Here is a 7,602-nt window from a genome sequence, read left to right on the forward strand (position 1 = left end):
AACATGGGTTTGAGTTTTCTATTTCCTGACAGTTTCACAGCTATTGAGCTTTCCTTTTATGTTCTTTTATTGTATTCCACTAGTGAAAAATGCTCCCCCTGGTGAGTTGCATACAATATATGTGCATACGTACTACCGGCAATACGTCATCTGAGGGAAGGTCTCATCACCACGCCCCTTTCTGGGGGAAAACAATCCTGCGTTCCCCATAGACGACAACAGCGTAAACTTTTACTTTAAACAAACCGTTTTAAATGAATAACTATGCCGAAAAGTTGCTGAGTAGTTTGTTGTACCAACAATACATCCAAAAACCCTGGTCTTCAATTTGTCCTCTTGCCATGTCCTAAAATAGATCCTGATAGATGGGCTTTGGCTCCAGGCTAAAGACCAGACCGGCATCGCCGAGGCTCCCTATGAGAGGAAAGAATCCCGCCGTCACATCAGGAGAGAAACAGGAAAATGCTGGAAAAGCTGTTGTGTAGCGGGTTAATGGAGACTTTCTCACTGATATATGAGGCACATAAGATACGTGAATATTCTCAGTCAGTGTGGTAAATGATGCTGGTGACAGTTACTACTGCTAATACTCAGTATTAGCCTTATTAAAATGTGTAGAAGGAAGAAGGTAGAAGGGGAAGGGGGTGAAAAATATTAACATTTGGGCCACCAAAAATGTACTTGGAAATTTGTATATATACAAAAGACAGGTTTTTTTCCTTTTTTTTAGTACACAGCGATCATAAATATTTACTATTGCTGTTTACTAAGTATTTCTTATCCGATTACTCGATTAATCGATGGAATAATCGGTAGAATACTCGATTACTAAAATAATCGATAGCTGCAGCCCTAGAGGAAAGATACCCGAACCTAGCCCGTCGGGACCCGATGGTACCCGACGGGCCGGGCCGGGTTCGGATAGATATTTAGAATTGATGTTCGGGTTTGGGTCGGGCTCGGTCACATCAACGCGATAAGGCATTGAACATTTTAAATCTAAAAAAGCTTATTATGTAGGTGCGCGCCTGTGTTAACGTGAGCTTGTTGCCCTGTGTGCGTTGATGCGCTCATCTGTTGACATTTCCGAATGCCTTCCTACAGTTGCTTAATAAAAGCGGGCTTTCCACACAAAGAAACGTATGTGTCATTAGTATGAGAAAAAAATGAGATTTTAACTGTGTCGGGCTCGGACATAAATATCTTAATGCGTGCCGGGCTCGGACAGAAAAATGCGGCCCGATCCGCACTCTAATCCGTGGCTCATTTAGGTGTTAAGTATTGTGTATGTGTATTGTGTTGTGTGTGAAAAAGGGCAACAGCACTTGACCACAGTGAACTATTGGCGTTTTTCCATTACATGGTACCTGCTCGACTCGCCTCTACTCTACTCTACTCGCCTCACCTCGACTCGGCACACTGTGCGTCCGTTTTCCATTGCAGATTTTAGTACCGCCTCAGCGTGGCTGGTCGTATGCCGGCTCGACGCACACACCAGCGCACAAGTATAAACATCAGGCCACTTGAGCTTGTTTTACAGTTCTGTGGAGGCTCCACGCAGAGCTTTCGCCGTAGCCTATGTAATATGTGGCCTGATGTATACATTTGTCAGCTGGTGTGTGCGTCGAGCCAGCATGTGTGTGTGTGTGTGTAGGATACAGCGAAAGCTCTGCCTGGACTGGAGCCTCCGCAGAACTGAAACAAGCGGCGCCGCAGTAAACTGCCGTGACCTAACACAGAGCGTGGAAGGTGTGTTGTTGTTGCCACAGCCAGAAGACACATTTTGTTTCAGAAGAAGCTGGAGGCAGCAACAAAAAACACAGCTGGCTAAACTGTTTAAAAATAGCGGGTTTGTTCAGGACACCCCGTCGCTTTCACGTCACCTTTTCGGCTCGCCTCAGCTCGCTTGGAACCTCGACTGAGGAGGTACTAAAAAAAAGTACCTGTTAGCAGGTACCAGGTACTTTTTTTCGTAATGGAAAACCAAAAAAGGCGAGTAGAGTCGAGGCGAGTCGAGCAGGTACCGTGTAATGGAAAAGCGCCATTAAATACCTCTTGACTCTCTTGACAGTTTTTGAATACACTTAATCACAGATGCACATCAACATATGCATTGGGTTCTACATTGCCCGATATCCTTGTTTGTGTTATCAAAAATGGCTGAATGTCCGGAGGGGTTTTCCCAGGGCTTGCCCGGACATGATGTTCATTAAAGCCACCCCTTGCATAACTTAAGTTGATGTGTGCTGGAATACTTGTTTGGGTTGTTTGCTATTGCACTAGCGAAAACAGGATGAGTCCTTAAGCAAATGTTTGATTACTGCATTTGATCCTCTTGAAGCAAGTTAGAAATCTGATTGGATTATCGTGTGATAACAGTTTTGTTAAGCAACGTCAGTAAACATTATCATCCTGCTCTACAAGTTGTTGGATTCACCAGAAATCCTGATTCACAAGCCGCGCAGCTAAAATAAACAGACCTGTGTTGAACTTAACAGATTAGTATGTGGTATAATGCAGAGCTGGTTTGTTGAAAGTTTGTGTTTGACCGCGAGCAGCAGGAGAGCAGTTGTCACCCTGTTGTCCCTGTTGTGCACTAAATATAAGAAACGCTCCAGAATGTTGGGAGACAGGCTGAGGGAAGTGATAGGACAAGCAAAACAAATACATCAGTCCTGCCGTCTCCCTGGCAGTTAGGTTATGAATAATTTATCCAGGATGACGGATGTTGGGGATGTTTGGTTCCCTGGAATTACAGCTGAAACTGAGGCCTGCCATGATGCTGGAGTTGCTGAAGGTCAATGGTGCACACTGAAAGATGAGTAGGGAGCTTGAGACATATTGGGCCCTGTCTAGAGTCCTTTATAAGTCTCTTTTGAGTTTTGAATTTTCCAATACATAAAGTATTGGACAAACTGGAATTTTGACCTGATGGTGGTGCTGGATAAGAAGTCAGGGGATCACCAAAGTTATTTCAATTCATCTTTTGGAGGAACATGGATGTCTGTATCAAATTCTATGTGAATCTATCCAAGAGTTGTTGAGATAATTCACTAAAAACCAAAACTGTCAAACCGCTGTTGGGGCTAGAGGATAACTCAGGGGATCATTAAAGTCATTAGGCTTCATCCTCTGGGGGCCATGAATGTCTAAACCGAAAACTATGGCAATCCTTTTAATAGTTGTTGGGGCATTTCACCGAAAAACTAAAAATAAAAACCTTATGGTGGCCAAAGTCAGTAGGCTTCATCCTCTGAGGACCGTACCTAAAGGTGAATACAAATTTCATGACCAACCATCTAATAGTGGTTCAGATATTTCTAGCCAGGTATCCCCAGACTAATTTGCTTAAAATGCGTATTAGTCTGAAACCTCTCAGTTCAGTTTGGATTTCCAAAGGGGCGTAATCAACGGTGCAGACCAAAAGGCTTCTGGACGCAATTGAAGAGATCTACAACAAATCAGAGCAACGAAATGACGTAGCTCTGAGTGACTCATGCAGGTTTGGGGCAGTGCTTGGTCCCTTTTGAAGCAGGAAAGAAATGGCTGCCAGGTCACAACCTTTTTCAAATTACAGCAGTACAGTACACTTAAATGCGTTTCTGAAAACATTTGAGGCGAAAAATAGGCAACATAGTGACAGAATCGTCATATTTGATCTGAACCGCCTAGTTAGACAGTTTGAGGAGTTTCGTGAGTGTGTTGTACTGGATGCAGTGCAGTACAGTACGTTGGTTACATGTAAGCATGACGCTCTGCTGTCAGTCATCGTCTTTAACCCGCCCCATGTGAGATAAACAATTGTGAAAGGTTCTGGCCAGCTGGAAATCTGTCTGAAAGTGAGGGGGGCCTGACATATCTGCCAGATCAAATAAAACATTAACTTGCAGATTTGTCTGGTTTCCAAGCTAAGATATTTCAGTTTGAACTAAGGTTGTGGACTGCCCGACAATGATAGAACCACACCGATAGCGTGGCTAAAATAAATAAATGCTTGATAATATGATGGCATGAAGCTAAAGGCAGAGCAAGGAATACGTATTGGGGTATAGAAACAAAACTAAAAACCTAACAGAAAGCTACTGTAACAGTCCCTCCAGAAAAAACGCGACTATGCGATCGCATAATTCAATGCATAATCAGCCAAAGTCCGCATATTTATGTGGGGGCCGCATTTTTTCAAATACGGCGCACTTTCGCCACATAAATTGCAGATTTCCACGCAAAATATGTGGGGCTTGCATGATTTTATAATCCCCGCATTTTCGTTGCAAAAAAAGTCACATTTATCTTAGCAGAAAGTTGAAAAATTTTACGTTTACTTCACACAAGAGTAGCCACTTTCCCCTGTTGCCATGGGAACGTTACGAAGTGACGTTACGAAGTGACGTTACGAAGTGACGTTACGAAGTGACGTTACGAAGTGACGTTACGAAGTGACGTTACGAAGTGACGTAATTACGCGACGTGAACATCATCGAAAAGCTGCAAACCCCGCGATGAAGCCATGGTGAAACCGCAGTTTTTGCAAGTTCCCGCAATTTCATTGCATAAATATCCCGCATATTCCATCGCATTTTTTAAGAAAATGTGCTGCATAATCAAGGATTTTTGCCCGCAACAATCACAAAAAAACGCCGCATTTTTCTGGAAGGACTGATTGTTTAAACATGTCTACAGAGCCTGACTCTCAAATATCCAGGGGAACGTTCTTAGGATGTAGCAGAAATACAGTGCTGCCAGCTTTTCAAAGAGCAATGGTTCGACTTCCTTACGACATCCTAGTTAAGAAACCGGAAACAAAAGATGGGAAACTGACAACATGTGCGTGTTGGTGTAAAGGTGGAGTTGACAGAGGAGGACTAGGCTTTTAGCTGACTGACTCTGGAAATCGTTCCCAACACTGGTGATTACGTCTGAACCCCCCTGCTGCAGACTAACATGGACCATTGATTTCTGAGGAGGGGGCCGCAGCGGTATAAGACCTGGGTTTGCTCAAATAACGTGTTTTAAAACCATTTGTTAGTCATCAGCAAACACAGGCTGGAAAAACACAGAGACAACAGTCCGTGGAGAGCAAAACTCGGGGCTATTTCATAGAGCACATCAGCCCGGGGGGGCAGTCGACCGCTCTGCATGTGCAGTATCTGCAGCACTGACTGAAAGAGCAGGGGAAATGCGGCAGAGAATTTTTACATGGTGTAATGGCTGTGAATGCTTTTATCTCTCTACTAAATCTCAACGGTAGCAGTTGGTGTTTTTTTCCTAGTGTTTTATAGTGTCAGACGCCTGTTTTTTTTATTTATTTGGCTTCCTGTTTGCCACAAGAGACACTTTCTTTCTTCATACTTTCTACTTTATAGAATTTATAAGGAGAAAAGAGAGTTCATAATTTTCTAGGTCAGAGCAAATAAGGACATTTATTTACTGTATGTTCTGAACACACGGCTGAGTCAGGCCACTGTCAGGATGTCAGAAAGGTGTTTAGGAGCCTACAGCTGGAGATGGGTTTATCCATTCTCCGATGTATCATTACTAGGGCTGTCAAACGATTACATTTTCTTAATCATGATTAATCGTTGAATTTCTATAGTTAATCGCGATTAATCGCATGTTTTATCACATGATTAAAATTCTATTATTTTGCATTTCAGAACTGTTTTTAAGTACATATTAACAATGGAAAGCCATTCTTACCAGTGTATCTTGATTGGGAATCAAATGAATGCAAAGAAAGTGACTTAATGAACTTGATTTTAAGATTTGTGTTTGTTTATTATATATTTAATCTAGTCACACATTTGAATTTAACAAGCCTTGTGGAGCATTCAAAGTTGTTGAATGCACCACAAGGCTGTAAATTAACCAGTTCATTGAACGCACCGTCTGTGTTTTTCCGACAACAGCAGCTGCAGATTATTACATCCCGGTGTCAGAATCCTCTACAGTGAAATACAGTCAAACTTTACACCGTTTAGCGTTAGCTGTCAGCATTGTAACCGTGTTTAATCCAGCTACTAGCTAGCGGTAGGCTAACGTTAGCTGCTGTCGCGTATAGTGTTAACTAGCATCACATGCAGCTGTGTTTGTGTTGCCTCTAACGTCTATTTCAGAGCATCAGAGAGAAGTGCAGGCATATCAGTGGCGCCAGAATGAGGCACCGAAATCCGCGTTTCTATTCCTGCAGAAGCAGGATGTGTTACGAGGAAGTACGGCAAAATAGTAGCCTGTTAGGCACGACGCAAAGCCGAGTGAAGTGAAAATAAATTAATAAATGGCGGCATGCAATTAATACGATTAAAAAAAATGAACGCATTATGCTCGACCCTTAATCGCATCGCGATTAACGCATTAATGCTGACAGCCCTAATCTTTACATAATATCAGATTTCAGACGATACAGGCTGGTGTAACAGCTTTCGTTTTCTCACAGTGAAGGCAGCATGGGAGCAGTCTTGGCAGATATGATTGCATATTGTTTTTTCTCGTCTTTGGTTTTTATTTGTGGGTTTCAGAGGTAACAAGTCAGGATACCTCTCAACTCCCAAATTTAGTAAAAAAAAAAAAATTCTTCCCAAATGTTCGTACTCAGGTTTTACTTCTGTTGCCTTGCCTAGTCTTCAGTTTTTGAGTATAGCCAACATGTGGATGCATGCTGACACCTGTCTCCGTAGGGTTTTATTGACGTGAACGTATTTATCTGTGGTGTGTCAGAAAGAGACAGAGATGTTTATAGTGCTCTTTATTACATCCAAAACATACTTCATATTAATACACCTTTAACATGTTTTCAAGAACACCATCAGGGTATTTTAATCTGGACTTGATTTAAAAAAAAAAAAAAAAAAACAGTACAGTAATTATATGTACACAATATATGGTGTACATATTCCTGAACTGACTATAGTGCAAACTAGTGATGGCACTGACATTCATTTACTTACTGTGTAAACAACAAATGAAATATCAAATAAATATAACTAAATACAATAACCAAAGATAAAACCCTACATGGAAAAGCAATACTATTGGTCAAAGCCTGAACATATAGGCTACTAAAATTACTTCAATACACCCAATCACAATGTTTGTTTACAATAAAGTCCAGGTAGAAAACAGGAGAAAGGAACAACTGGATATACTCTCATCTCAATCATCTCAAATTCATACACATACTACACCCTGAGGAAGGCTCAAGCCGACACGCGTTGGGGGTATTTTTAATGTCTTTCCCTATTTATTAAAGGCTTTTTTATTACTTTTTGTAAACAGCATTGAGTGCCTGGACATGGTTTTTTATGCTTTTCTTGGCAATCCTTTCTTTTTGTGCATCTTAAATTCATGTTTGATGCTTTCATATATCAACATTTTCACTAACATTAGCTTGTAGACCTAGTTTACCGGTTGGGCCACAGACTAAAGAAAATGACACCACCGAAAGTTAGTCCGACCAGTGGTGAGTTGTCGTTCGTAACGAGATAGATTTGTCAAAGACGCTAGCAAAGCAACACAGTACAGAAAGTAAGCACAGCAGAAACGTCAGATAGGTCGGACCACCGTGTTCAACTAATCTATCTATCTATCTATCTATCTATCTATCTA

The 7,602-nt window shown here is 41.6% G+C and overlaps 1 long non-coding RNA gene across 1 annotated transcript; it reads right to left on the reverse strand.

The window, feature by feature from the left end:
* Positions 1 to 6,727: 6,727 nt before the first annotated feature.
* LOC118494378 lies at positions 6,728 to 7,602 on the reverse strand. Its single transcript, XR_004896510.1, has 2 exons — positions 7,118 to 7,602; positions 6,728 to 7,039 (listed from the first exon to the last, which is right to left on the reverse strand). It is a non-coding gene; the product is annotated as an uncharacterized LOC118494378 (long non-coding RNA).

The sequence above is a fragment of the Sander lucioperca genome, chromosome 23, assembly GCF_008315115.2.
Source record: "Sander lucioperca isolate FBNREF2018 chromosome 23, SLUC_FBN_1.2, whole genome shotgun sequence".
Lineage (NCBI taxonomy): Eukaryota > Metazoa > Chordata > Actinopteri > Perciformes > Percidae > Sander > Sander lucioperca.